This window comes from Perognathus longimembris, chromosome 8 (assembly GCF_023159225.1).
Source record: "Perognathus longimembris pacificus isolate PPM17 chromosome 8, ASM2315922v1, whole genome shotgun sequence".
In the NCBI taxonomy this organism is placed as follows: Eukaryota; Metazoa; Chordata; class Mammalia; order Rodentia; family Heteromyidae; genus Perognathus; species Perognathus longimembris.
This window is the reverse complement of record NC_063168.1, coordinates 11,514,782-11,529,445: the sequence shown is the minus strand read 5'-3', so window position 1 is coordinate 11,529,445 and position 14,664 is coordinate 11,514,782. Positions and strand designations below refer to the sequence as shown.

Genomic DNA, 14,664 nt, shown 5'->3' with positions numbered 1-14,664 from the left:
TTCTACAGCTGGACTTGAAAAATCTGTGCCCTTTCCCACTCTACTGAAGGATGTACTTCAAGAGAGCAGTGTGCATTATTTTCCTCATTTTGTACAGCAAGATGAATATTTTTCCTAGAACTCTGCTCTTGTTACTCATAAATTGAGTCCAGGAGATGAAACCCTCCATTATGACGATGAAGAGGAGGAAACAAGCATGCAGTGCTCTCACATGAGGAGTTCTGGGTTGTGGTCTCTCACGGCGGCAATGGGGACATCTCCAAGGTAGAAAGCAAAGTTCTGCATCTTGCCTCCCTCCTCCCCTGCTATGGAGAAAGGAATACAAAGTGTGGTGACATGTTCATTTGATGCAAGACACGCCACACTTGGAAAAATCATTGTTCTCACACATCTAGGTTATGCTGAAGGCCTTTTGTTTTACATGCGTCTCCTACAAAAAAAAATTGAACTGCAGGATACTCAGGCTGCGATATCAGCTATTTCACCACTGTTGTCGATGTAACTCAAAAAAACCAGTGATTCTCTGAGCCATACCAAGGAGACATGAACAAGTGATAAGCAAGTCACACTCTTTGCTTTATTTGTGAGCCCTATGTCTGAGAGACTCCGGGCCTTGTTTTGGATGGCGAGTGGTTATGACTAGAACTAGCCATCAAGTGAGCGACAGTCATGAAAGACATCTGAAGATTTGCAAGCAAATAGCTTTATATCTGGCCAGATGACCAACAAGGAGATTGATGCTTAGATGCAAAGAGATCTCTCAAGAGACATGTGGGTGGAGTTATCTTAAGGCATCACAAAAAAGATCTGTATGTCAGGACTCAAGACACCCAAGAACAACAGATTCTTGTCCATCTTTAGTCCAAATCTTTAGATACATAATGCTTCTTCAAATGGCTGTTCATGGTGGTACCGATGGAGGCCACAGAGACTCAGCAGCATGAACTTTCTTACCCAGACCTGTCCATCTACATGGCCCACAAGCACCAAGACTTGTATCTTGATAATGAACTTGATTATCATTCCTCAAGACAATTGACCAGCCGCTTGGGGACAAGTTGGATAGCAGATTCCTTTCTTACCCTAGAAGAGCTATTTATCTGCCTTAGAGATTTGTGCCCATTACTGCCTTGCTACTCTTGCTCATAATTTCAGCTAAAGAGCTTCTTTTAATTGAACTGTCTCAGACTAAGAAACCCATTTTACTGTGACCCATCAGTTGGTGTGTGGACCCATCAGTTGGTAAGGGAGCTACTGTTCCTACCAGATTACCAGAAATACGTAAGTTGGTTAGATGTTAAAATTCTCTTATAAGATTACCAAGGAACTAACCTCAGTAGTTCTGTGATATTGGCACAGTCCTTCAGACAAAGGTATATGTGGCTGTCATGGTGTCCAGCCCCCAAATGGTCATTCCAGAAAGTGCAGAGTAGCAATTTTCATTTGTCATCCTGGATGACCCAAAGTTCTAGTTCCTAGAAAGGGAGGAATGTCTCTACTAGTATCTAAACTCACTGTGGAACCACAGGCAAAGAAGGAAGCTTGGCAGGAATGTCTCTTCACTATTAGGGTTGCCACTATATCATGAGAATAGGTTAGAATGAACACATGGAACACTTGATGGTCCCCTTGTTGGACAACTGGGTAGATGATCCTCATCTACTCAGTCAACTTTAGCACTGTCAGGAGCCTGCAGCCTATGCCATTGGGTTATCCCCATAGACAACTAACCTGGACCAGCGGAACTTCTGGCAGAAGATAAAAAGGGAAAGGTAGCATAGGTTGAAAACGAGTATCAATTATCACCACAAGATAGAATTTCATCAGCAGGCAATGTTTATGCATACCATTCACAACTCCTGTGGCAATTTTTTTGGTTTCCCTATTTCCATGTTCTAGACTCAAGCAGGTGGCGGGTCATTCCATTCTCAAACTAAAGATTGTTCTAGTGCTATCAAGCAAGTCTGAACTCCATAGATCCTCAAGGCCACAGTTCCAAATATTTCAAATGAATGTTAGCTTCCTAGGTCTGTTTCCTAGGTTTTTTAGGTTACAAATTGTAATACTGACATATGTGAGAATTAAAATAAAAAAAGCATAAGTTTTTGACCTGATGCTTAATCAAGTCCATGTTGAAAGTGGAAATGTTTGTTACCACTGTAATGGTTTATCAATGGGATGCTGAGGCGATTAGATTTTGTTTTACTGTGCATGTATGGAATTCTGCTTACATCATGTTTTCTTTATAGAACACTTTCTCCTGCTTGCTTTCCCTTCAGATTGGTATGAGGTAGCATCACCATTGGTTCAGAGGATGTAGCACATCATAGCACATCACCTGCTGATATTTGAGTTTGGATCATGAGTTTCTCTGCTCTCATCAGTACAAATCTAATTAGAGGCAAAACCATCGCAAGGTAAGACTTGACTTTCCAGTGTTCCCTGAAGACGCATTAAAGACTCTTGGGTCATATTAGAAACCTAGTAGATTAAATGAGCCAAGGATAAACTCAAGTTTGTGAGCAAAGCAACTTAACGTTCATGTTATCTTTGCATCCTTATCAAGCAATCATTTAGAAACTGAAATCTGAGTTTAATCAGCAGTCTGTCTCTACCTTAGGATGTAAACTTTTCTTGTGTATCATACATCGTCTCAAATTTATGCCTAGCTCAGGAGAGAACCTCTGACTAGAACCCTGAATCTCACCCATTACCCCATTTAAAGCAAATATTCCCTTCTCTAAGAAATTCTGGAAGAGTTTGAGAATGATGCAGCTACCAGAACTAAGTTCATCTAGGCACAAAAATAGTGTTAATGACTTTCCTTTGCCTGTCTTGCAACTATAAACACAAAAATAGGCACTTTAAGATGAGAAATGATACATGAAAACTTGAGCCATATGCTTTGGTTTCCCACTTGCAACCATGAACTAAAAGCAATAGAAGTCTAGACCCTCTCGAAATATAAGAGTCTTAAAGCTAGATTGAAAATTGCTCATGCTTGAACCATTTGAACAGAGGAACTAAAAGTTCCCTTTTAAGCTACTGACAGTTGTCTTTGTTTAAAAGCATCTTGGCTGCTGTGAAGGCCGAATCTTATACCTTTGAGAAACTTAAGGATTTGGTAGTATCTGTCGCTGACCTCCAGTGGCTCAAGACCTTTGTGAGCAGTTTCCCAGTATCCAATAGTTGACCCTATTGAGTTCAACTACAGTGTGATCAGCTGGGTGCTTCAGAAGAGCCACCCTGTAGTGCACTAAGTATTAATTGCCCCAGGAGGACATGTGAGAATGTACACACAGAGACCCCAAGTAGGTGGTAACTCAACGTATCTGCAGAGCAGGTGTTTGCTGTACTACTCAGGATCTTAGGATGAAATGTCATCCCATACAGAAAAATTGGTTCATATGACCATAGCTAATGAGTGTCCAACTACTTAAAAGACACATGGACTATCAGGGCCAAGCCCTCAAGTCTGGCTTCCCTTAGGGTTGTCTAACCATGGACCATAATTCAAAGAACTACTTTGAAATCTATAAGTCCATGATGGCCATTTTGGCTTTAAGGCACTTGAACTTGATACTAAGCAGGATGGGTACTATGATTGATGTGCACCATTTCTCCAGCAGGGCTTTGGTATTTTATTCTCAACCTTTCTGATATCATGTTCTGCACATAATACTGGAGGATTTATCTGTTGGCCACTGAGACACAGGTATTGTAGCAGACTATTCCTATCCATGGCTCTACCTCCCCTCTATCGCTCCCCCATATCTTCCTGTTTACCCTCTCCCCCATTCTTAGGAATGCAAAGTGTGGCCATAGCCTATTCATTTGTTTTCCTAAGACATTGCAGGAGCCAGATGTTGACTCCCAGGAACTAAAAGCTGAGTGCACTTCCACCAGCAATGGCAGCATGAGGTAAGCAGATGCCTGAATCAGCTCCTGGGAAATGCCAATGTCTGCAGAGCCCACCCAGACCTTCATAGGAAAGCATGCTTTAGCTCTCCCAAAGAAGGGAGCCTCTGGACATTAGTGTCCTCCAAAAAACCTACTTTTCTCCACAACACTTGTCTCTCACATTGACTCACCATATGATTGTGCTTCCAGACCCGTGTCTAGCAACAATGTGATTAATAAACATATCCTCAGAAGGTCAATGAGAAAACTAGGAACAAGCCTGGAGCCATTTTATCAAGTCATCCTAGGAGTCTTATTCTAATTGCAAAGAGAAGAGCAAAAGCCTATGTATATGCCAGGAATCCACTAGAGGACGTGACCCTAGGTGAGGAGCACAGGTAGGCACAGCAGTGTTGGGGTCTGGCTATACCTAAGAGGCAGGCCCCTTCTCCCGCCCTGGGGCTGCTTGGCTGTTATCCACTCCTACCTTCTCCCCGGGTCTGGAACCTCCCCTGGAAGAGGGAGTTAAGCCAGCCCCACCCTCTGTCTGTAAGCAGGTGTGCCACCATGGTGCTGGCCGTACCCAGAGGGATGGGGACCCTTTGGGACGTGACATAAACCTTGGAGGAGGTCCTAGGGTATTACTCTTGGATGGATAGCTCATTAGCCAATCACTAGTGCCTAGCTAGGCGCACCAAGTCCCTCCCCTTCCCACCGTCACTACTGCTATAAATGTATTTGCCCTTCCCTTTATTAAATGGAAATCCAAGGAGCTTTCCCTGAAGGAGCCCACTTGTCTTGAGCCTTTGTTCTTAGTGAGTCAAAGGGGAGGAAGGGCATTTTTTCGTTCGCACGTAACCCTGGCTCCAGGCTTGCTGACCTGCTGGTTAGGCAGCTCATGCATGAGGGCGAAAGGCATTACATGGGAGATAAGATAGCCTGACACAGCAGGATGGCTGGTCCCAGTCTGCATCGTTGAGATGACATTTCTGTGTAGATTGGCAATAGGTAGCTCCTCCAGCAGAAATACTTGAGAAACCACATCAAATGTTATCTCTCGCCTTGGGCAGATAGATGGATGAATTATTCATGGCTCTTAACTCCTTCATTTCATCAAGTTTGTCCCTAGATGCTAGTACCCCATATTTCCCATTTGTTTGGCATGAAAGCCCAAAGGATTGCCTCTAGTAATGCAGGTCTCCAGAAAATACCTAACATTAAGAGATAATGGATATGACACTCAGGTGAGAGGCCACTGGTTGTTAAGTACCAGCAGCTCACAAAGCAGCACCACCAAGACAGAGAGAAGGGGAACAGCCCAGAAGGAAACCCAGATTCATAGTAAGGCACCCAAAACGCAGATCAGGTCAGGTTTCAAGTATCACAATGAATATTTCAACTCAAAGTCTAGTAGGAGGAATCCCATGTGACCAGCAGTGATGAAGGAGAAATGAACATGAGATTACTGCATTCATAATGTAGCTGGGTAAGCCCATAGCTTTTAGCTGTGACAATCAATGGGCATTGACTTTCAAGAAAAATGAAGTCATACATGAAGTCAAGTCTATGTTTCAAGGTATGAGAATTGTCACAACCTTAAATACAAGCTATAAAAGGTCTGAAAGATTCACTAGTTCAATATGCACAGAACTTCATGCTTTAGAAGGTGATGCCATTTTTACCGTGGCGTTCCAGTGTGGCTTGTGAGCCTTAGCGTGTTTCTCCAGTCAGCACACCATGTTTTATTCTCTTCTGCAGAAATTTTGGTCTTTACCATTGCCAGGGTCAACAGTCAAACCCTTCCAAGTGGAAGCTAAGATGGATTGAATAAAGATCACCCATTCAGGAAACGGTTGTCTCATAGACACTTCCCAATATTCTTGGAAGACTTGGATCTAGTTTGTCTCATCCTAGACAGTGAATGCCAGCTGTTGTGAGAACAGGTCTAATATTGAAATACCTCAGTCCAATAGGTGAACCTATGAATATGTCCACACACTGTTAAATAAGATTAAAAAGGTGATAGGATGATGTGATGAGGACTTAACTCAGATGAAAAGTTGAATGTTTATTCTCTTCTGACCCAACTTCTTGGGCATGGTTCTTCCAACAAACACTGTCCCTTTAAGGTATTACCTTCAAGTGTTTGAATACACCAAAACTTTCCCCAAATCAGAATTTGATAAAATGGAGTTATGCAATTTTAGTTAATAGGCTTCTATGTGTGAGACTAAAATCAGCTACCCAGGTAAAAAAATGATATGGCTCACATCATTCCTACCCTTCAGAAGTATTTGACCTCAATTCTGACTTAGAAGCCCTTAAATGTACCTTAACATTTTCACCTCAGGTTCGGGCTAGCAAGGCTTCCTTCATGTAGGGTTTCCAGAAATGGAGGAAAATATTCTACAATATTCAGACCAGGATCAGTAAAATGGGACTCCCCTTCCTTGAATGAGTGGCAGTATTCTACCTATCTCTTCTCAGCTCCCTCTGTCATTTGGACATGACTAAAATTTCCATACACATCATATTCCCTTATCCTGAAAGCCAGTGTAAACCCAGCCCATGGAAACTTCAAACTAAATTTCAGCAAAGCCCATTGACCACACGGCTACCCATTTCTCTTACCTTCAGTTATCTCTGGCCTCTCAAGAAATTGGTTTCCGGGGCTGGGGATATGGCCTAGTGGCAAGAGAGCGTGCCTCATATACATGAGGCCCTGGGTTCGATTCCCCAGCACCACATATACAGAAAATGGCCAGAAGTGGCGCTGTGGCTCAAGTGGCAGAGTGCTAGCCTTGAGCAAAAGGAAGCCAGGGACAGTGCTCAGGCACTTGAGTCCAAGGCCCAGAACTGGCCGGGAAAAAAAAAAAAAGAAAGAAAAGAAAAAAAAAAGAAATTGGTTTCCTCATCTGTTTGTAGTCTTTAGGTTTTTTTCTGTGCAGTGGTTTAGGCTTTTAGCTTATATGTAGAAAAAATTCAGTCCAGGCTGCTTAAGAGTCCAGAGGTACCTGGATATCAATATAAGGAAGCAACTATTGTTTATTCAAAGGACTCCCAGGTCCACTGGGAGCTAATATCAGCCCCAGATATCAATCAGTAACGTGGAGGTATTTAGGAGACCTGGATAGGAAGGCACTAACTCGAAGCACTTACTATTTATCTATGGATGTCAAAGGAAAAAATCTGGGTGGCATGGCCAACATTTGCTCACCTGAGTTATGTGTCTGCTCACTATGAATAGCTCAGTTGTACAGCCTGGGCCATAGAATCAAATCAAGTAGCATTCTGCCTGTGGGAGATTTCCTATTTAGAGTTGCCTTGTTCCCAGGCACGCTGGGACACTTGCTCATTCTTTTTGGCTGACCTCACTAATGGCAAGCTCATGAAGTCATTCTTCCATCCACCCTATCCAGGCCCAACAGTCCTATCATTCATAAAGCACCTGCTGCAAACAGATGAAAGCATACTTTAAATATATGTGCTACTTTTAAGTGGCCTTTGACCAACACAATTGAAAATACCCAAATCATCCCCTGGGAATTCTACTTAGAGAATTTCCATGCTGGGCTGTTATTCCAAATTCACACAAAATGACCAAGCCATAAAGAATTTAAGTGCAAACCTAGATACACAGACCTTACAAGTCTATTATCTGGAGGAGTTAAATTGTGAGACTTTGACTCAGGGGGCTGGGAATATGGCCCAGTGGCAAGAATGCTCGCCTCGCATGCATGAAGCCTTGGGTTCGATTCCCCAGCACCACATATATAGAAAATGGCCAGAAGTGGCACTGTGGCTCAAGTGGTAGAGAGCTAGCCGTGAGCAAAAAGAAGCCAGGGACAGTGCTCAGGCCCTGAGTCCAAGGCCCAGGACTGGCAAAAAAAAAAAAAAAAAAGTGACTCAGGACATCCGATCTTGGGATTTTTTTTTGTTGTTCTAGGCCTGAATTGCTATGGGAATATAGCATGGAGAGCCACAACTCGTAGAAAGGAATAGGCCACAAGTACATACATGGAGGGCTAAACAAAGCTATACAATGAAGGATGTGGCTGAAGCCTAGAGGAAAGCAGATACTGGGGCTGACAAGGAGCGATTACCTGATACCTTGTGGTATCTTGGCCTGGTAATGGAGTCTTTCTGCTATCCAACAGCAAACAAAAGCGTTCTTAAACAGATCTTAGACCTGCATAACCATTCCACCCCAGCCCACCCCTGGTGAATCCGAGAGCCATTTCATTTAGATGACAGCATTGCAGCCAGCCTAGGCTGGCATCATTTAAAAAAAATGATTTCAGTAGTGCCAGTTCTAGTGTAATGGGCTTACTAATTTCATTTTGTTGCTATCAAGTATATGCACACCCCAAGCACCACCACAGAATATTGCTGTGTTGTAAGTCTGATAGATGGCATGGTTTTGACAATAGAGCCAGTCATCAAACTACACAGGTCACAGGTTTGCCTTCATTTTCAACCCCATTTCCATCTGGTAAAGCAAACAAACCAGTGTCTTATATACCACAAACCTCCACAAGGAATTGCATAATTTACACCATTGAAGCTCAAAAGGCATGTTGAACTCCAAACAAGATGATCTTTATATGCCTTTCATTAAGCATGAACTTGGTAGTACCTCTTACTTTGCATAAACTAGCCCTTCACCAGAGCTTAAACATTTCCTTGTGAAACCTGCAGCCACCCTGAGAAGCTGGTCATTACTCTTGACCACATGCCTATCTCTGTCTATAGTTTCTTACATCAATACATAAGAGTTGTTCAAACACTGCCCTGTGTTTTTGTGCCCGAAAGCTAGTGTTGCGACCTTTCCAAAATGAATATCGAACATGTGTTCAAGACTATAAGAACTCCTTCCTTCAACTTAAGATACCCAAACAGCTTGGTTGGTTGCTACCTAGTAAGAGCCACAACTTAATCCTTTGCTCAGTTGATTAGGGATGCTTCTTTTGTAGTTTACATAAAAAGGAGCTTTCTGCATCAGAATGCTACAGTCTACTCCGGAGGGTCTTAAAGCTCCCGTGGGCTTCTGGCAGGGATGGGGGAATGGCGCAGGGCTTTTCATGATTCTCTGTCCTTATGTGCATAAGTTATGAACCTTTTCAGTTCCTGCAGCTCTCAAACTTGTTCACATATTTGTTGTCAATCACTTGGGGAGAACTGTATGCTCTTGGAGAACTCTATGCTAGGACACCAAATCTCCACTTGGATAACGAAAGCTGGGGCAATTATCTATTGTTTGGCTGTCATCTTCCTTCTTCCTCTATGATGAATGTTATATTCAAGGTAACTAAGCAATGAGCATAAAAGTTCACATATACATGAAAAAAAAAGGAAAGATTCAGCCTCATTGTCACATGACACTATTTACTTCCTTTGTAAATAGTGAATGATGCTTCAGTGGGTGTAGCTACTACATGTCATTTAAGCATTCATCCACTAATGGCATCTTTACACTTTTAAAGGCCATCAAGTTAACCTGTAACAGAAAATAGCCCTTCAAGTCTTCAAATACTTCTCTGCTTTATTTTTCTAAATCTTTTACAATAAAATTTCTTCCCTAATACTTTTTTCTTTGGGAAACTAGTATCAGAATTCCTCAAAAGAGAGGCACTTCTGGACTACAAGTAGACATAGAATTATAAATGGTTTGCTGCTCTAAGTAGCGGCGATCCTTTGATAAAGTCCAGGCAGATCTACCCACATGTTGACCCTTGAGAACTCTGGCAGTCTCCATAGCTGCCTTGCAAGCTCATGCTTACATGCAAACACTGCTCACAGCTAATTACAAACCAATTTTAATAAACTTCCTTTTAAAAAGAAATCAATGCAAGACTATGTAGGACAATACTGGGGAGCTTCCTGTGGGGCACAATCCTCTGAGACCAAAGGAAAGGTCAGGAAGAAGAGTCCAGACACATGGACTATGAAAAGTCAGAAAGGGCGCCACAGTGGGCCCACCCAGGACCCATGGGAAGGCGCCCAAGGGCAGGAGGGCTGGCTGCTCCACAAGGGCAGAGCAGACAGCAGGATCCAGCAGGAACTGAAGTCCTCCCTGCTGGAAGGGCACAGCTAAGCCTCCCCTCAGGAACATCTCAACTTGTACCTGTCTGCCATTCACAATTCAAGCATGCTGAGAAAAGAACCACTGGACAAGACCCTATCCAAAAAAAGCCAGCTTGGCTGTCCCTGGTGATCCACAGAAAAGAGCTGAGATCTTCAAGAGACATGGGACATGATCCAGTCAGGAGGAGTCTGCATGAAGCACATCCCAAGAAAGGAAGTTCTGCATTCAAGTTCATTATAGCATGAAACACACACCAGACCAACATCAAGTAGGGAGGTGGTTTATATGCATGGGCAAGAACACCAGCCTGTAGTGTCTACCTCAATTTCTTCACACAAGAGCTTGCATGAAACAGAATATACCTACTTCTGAGTGATAATTCATCTGAGTTTGACAAGGCAAAGAAGACCTGAAGACATGCCTCGTTTCTCTTAACACTGAACCTCAAACATGATCCAAAGTGAGCTTCAAGAGACAAGCTTACCTATGAAGGGCAAAAAGGGTCATTCCTTAAGTTTCAAAGGTTTTAGAAGCTGAGAAATATACAGCCTAGGTAGGTGGTAACCTCATCTGTGACTCTCCACACAGAACATCCCAGAACCCAATCTGATGGGTTTGGTTCCTGGCCTATGCTGCCTCTTTTGCACAGTATCCCCATAAATGGGAATTTTCTATCATTAGCAGGAAGCACAAGTTGTCATTTTCACCTTCGACTTTAATCTGAACCCTTCAACTTCCTTGTCTCTTCTGGGTCATGAGAAAGAGCATGGCATTCCAGCTAGGTATGTCTTTGGAACAGCTGCTGGACTGGTTTTTCTTTGGAAAGTTTTTCAGCTAGCTCACTTTCAGGTTCTACAGAGTAAATGGCATTTTGGGTCAGGAAAGGAAAGGGGATGAGCTCATGAGACCCTATGGAGCAGCTTAGAGGTGGAAGCTCAGGATCCAGAGACATCTTTTGAAAAGTGAAGTGCTGGTTCATAGACTAGTTTCTATCCTCCCTCTCACCACTCATTCAAAGGACAAGGGTCGACTCAAGTGAATTAGATAGGATTAGGAAATCTTGTTCAATATCTTTCCAGCATCTTCCATACCCCCTTAAAGAAAAAAAAATCCTTGTATTCAGGACCAGAGTTAAGGATCAGGCCATACTTCATTCTCTCTACAACCACATTAAGTCTGCACACCAATGTCTTTAACTTTGGAACTACGATCATTTAGACATATGCTCATTGTATCTCTCCTCTACCACATCAGGAAGAGCAGTTTCCAGAAAACAGAAGGATTTTGAGGTCTGGGGTTTGGCTCCAAGGGTGGAGTGCCTTTCCAGAAATGGGCATTCCTTGTGTTTTAAGCTCAGTACCACCACAGATGTAAAGAAAATGAGTAACTGACTGATGGAGTTAGCACCTATACCAGAAGGAATGTGAAGGCTAAAAGTCCACTGAGGGTTTGAGTAGGGCAAAGGCCTCCAAGTTTTGGCCTGGGGCCTGAATTGCAGTTCCTTCATCAGGTGAAGGCATCCTGTTGTGTCCCAGGAGAGCAAGAATCCGCTGAGGCACAATTTAAAGTGGGAAGGGGATTTACAAAGGGATTTTATTTACAATCTGAGACCAGGAACCAGAGCCACCCTCTACCTCCTAGCGCTTGCCTGTGACTACCTTGTCCTGGGTTAGTTACCCAGTACCCAGACCTGAGTCCTGACTTAACCTCTGAACTTCCACTGTAATTTCTAACCACCTCAGCCTCCCGGCCTCCAAACCTCCAGAGGACCAAGCAACCATCCTCTAGAATCCTCTCCTCAAGATTTAAGCCTCAAGCCCGCCCCCCACCCCTGGCCTTAGGCTTCTATGCTGGCCCCAGGTTTTCGACCCTCCCTCAGGCCTCAGGTTTCGGACCCTCCCTCAGGCCCCAGGTTTCAGACCCTCCCTCAGGACCCAGGTTTCGGACCCTCCCTCAGGCCCCAGCTTTCTGACCCTCCCAAAGGCCCCAGGTTTCTGACCCTCCCTCAGGACCCAGGTTGCTGACCCTCCCTCAGGCCCCAGGTTTCAGACCCTCCCTCAAGCCCAAGGTTTCCGACCCTCTCTCAGGCCTCAGGGTTCGGACCCTCCTTCAGGCCTCAGGCTTCGGTCGGTTCTGCCCATTCCTCTGGCCGGTCTAGTACAGCTCCACTCCTCTTCCGGTCGCCCTGGTTGGCCTCACCGCTCTACCCAGCTTCTCCTCCTCTCCTCCTCCTCCTGCTCTTTTCTTCCTCTGACCAGACGGGCTCTGCTGCTCCCCTCGTTGCCAGTCTGGACTCTGGCTTCTTCCCTTTCCTCTCTGACTCCTTCCCCCTCCTATCCCCAAGTACTCCCCTCTAATTTCCCCACACCAGCAGTCCGGGTGTGGAGCTTCCGGTCCCATCAATATAGGGCTGGAACTCCTCTTTCCGCAGTGGGGCGTGGCCATCACACCAACGTGGGCCAAAGCCAATGACCATCCTATTCCTTCAAGTTTCCTATTCACTCTATCGTTCCTGCCCAGCTGCAAAACCCAGACAAATGGGTGAGATTTTCATTTGAGTCTTGCCAGGCCTCAGGTAAGAAATGTCCCCCAAATCCCCTCCCTCTCCTACCCCACCCCGCACCATGACGCTGAAATTGGCAATCCAGCAACCTTGGAAGCATCGCGAGACAGAGAACGCGAGGACAGCCAAGGCCCAGGCGCATAAGTAGCCGTCCCTCGGTCCTGGGCTCGCACACTGCCGGCCTGACCAGCTCGGGCGGAGGTCGTCTCTGCCAGCCGCACAGTCGGGTCGGAGTCGCCCAGGAGGGAAGCAGGTGTTCTCACTTGTGGTCATTGCGCCTCCTTTGGGATTCATCGAGTTTGGGAAGCATTGCCGCTGGGGTCGACATGTCGGTGCCAAGCGCGCTCGTGAAGCGGCCTCCTCTCCAGTGCACGGCTGGGGCCGTCCTGGCTCGCAATGACAAAGGTGAGCTTTCCATGGAGAGAGTGAAGGTGAAACGCTATGTATCCGGAAAGAGGCCACACTACGCCCCCCTGGAGTCCTCAGATGAGGAAGAATTTCAGGTCCTAAAGCGAGCCAGAGAACGAGCCGCAGAGCCTGAGGAGCAGGAGGAGGACTCATCTAGTGACCCTCGTGTGCGGCGCTTACGAAACCGGATCAGGGAAGATGTGGGAGCCAGATTGGCTCGACATCGGGAAACAGTGGAACCTGAAGTGGTAGGAGAAAGTGACTCCAAAGTCCAGGGAGATGATTGTCACATGGAAGGAGAAGACAGCAGTGAAGGAGAGGAGGAAGAAATGCATGATGAGGAAATAGAACGGCGCCATGGCCTGATGTGCCAGCGAGCACAGGAAAGAAGAAATGAAGAGATGGATGTCATGGAGGTGGAAGAGGAAGGACGTGCTGGGGAAGAGTCGGAATCAGAGTCTGAATACGAAGAGTACACAGACAGTGAAGACGAGATGGAGGCTCGCCTGAAGCCAGTCTTCATTCGAAAGGAGGACCGAGTGACAGGTCAAGAGCATGAGGCCCAAGCCCTAAAACAGACGGAGTTGGAGCAGGAAGCTAAACGTGTGGCTGAGGAGAGGCGCAAGTACACACTCAAGATTGTCGAAGCAGAGACCAAGAAAGAGCTCCAGGAGAACACACGGTCCCTGGCCGCACTGGATGCTCTAAACACTGATGATGAAAACCAGGAGGATGACTATGAGGCGTGGAAAGTTTGAGAGCTCAAAAGAATCAAGAGGGACCGAGAAGACCGAGCAGCACTTGAAAAGGAAAAAGCAGAAATTCAACGCATGAGAAACCTGACTGAGGAAGAGAGGCAAGCTGAGCTTCGGGCAAATGGGAAAGTCATCACCAACAAAGCTGTGAAAGGCAAATACAAGTTTTTGCAGAAGTATTATCACCGAGGTGCCTTCTTCATGGATGAGGATGAAGAACTATACAAGAGAGATTTCAGCTCACCGACCCTTGAGGATCATTTTGACAAAACGATCCTTCCCAAAGTCATGCAGGTCAAGAACTTTGGACGTTCTGGTCGTACCAAATATACACACCTTGTGGATCAAGACACCACTTCCTTTGACTCAGGATGGGGTCAAGACAGTGCCCTGAACAGAAAGTTCTCTAAACAGAGGGCAGCTGGATTATGAGATGTTATTTGAGCGACCAGCAGCCCAGAAGTAGAGAACGACCTAAGATCCAACTATATTCCAACTCTGGACACAAGGACTCAACATCTGGTCCTTGGTTTCCTTTTAACATCCTTTATGTGGTTCTTGTATGCAGCCTACTGGAATAACTACCCCCCTGTGCTTCTGGGCTGCCCAGTCTTTGAAGGTGTTTTGTGAGGTCTGGACTCCTATTGAGAAACCCACAGAAAAGTACTATCCAGATAGGCTTAGAGTCTTACAACTTGAGAAATCCTGTTTCTGTCTGTGACTTCCCAAATTTACTTGGGACTGTTTCAGGTTTCTTTCTCTAGCACCTTCTCTTGGGTCAGTGAACATGTAAGTGGACAGTGTATTACTACTACCTGAGGGTTAGGAGTACTTATTAATCTCTGCTCACTGAAATCTGTTGTGCATTTTTGGGTAGAGTCAACTTTTCTAAGTGAATATACTTTGTGATTCATTTGATGTATATATGTGTCAAATAAAAGTCAAAAATTAAA

The 14,664-nt window shown here is 45.0% G+C and overlaps 1 pseudogene; it reads left to right on the top strand.

Annotated features, from left to right (window-relative positions):
* The first annotated feature begins 12,874 nt into the window (after nucleotides 1-12,874).
* LOC125356148 lies at nucleotides 12,875-14,189 on the top strand (annotated as a pseudogene).
* The last annotated feature ends 475 nt before the right edge of the window (nucleotides 14,190-14,664 follow it).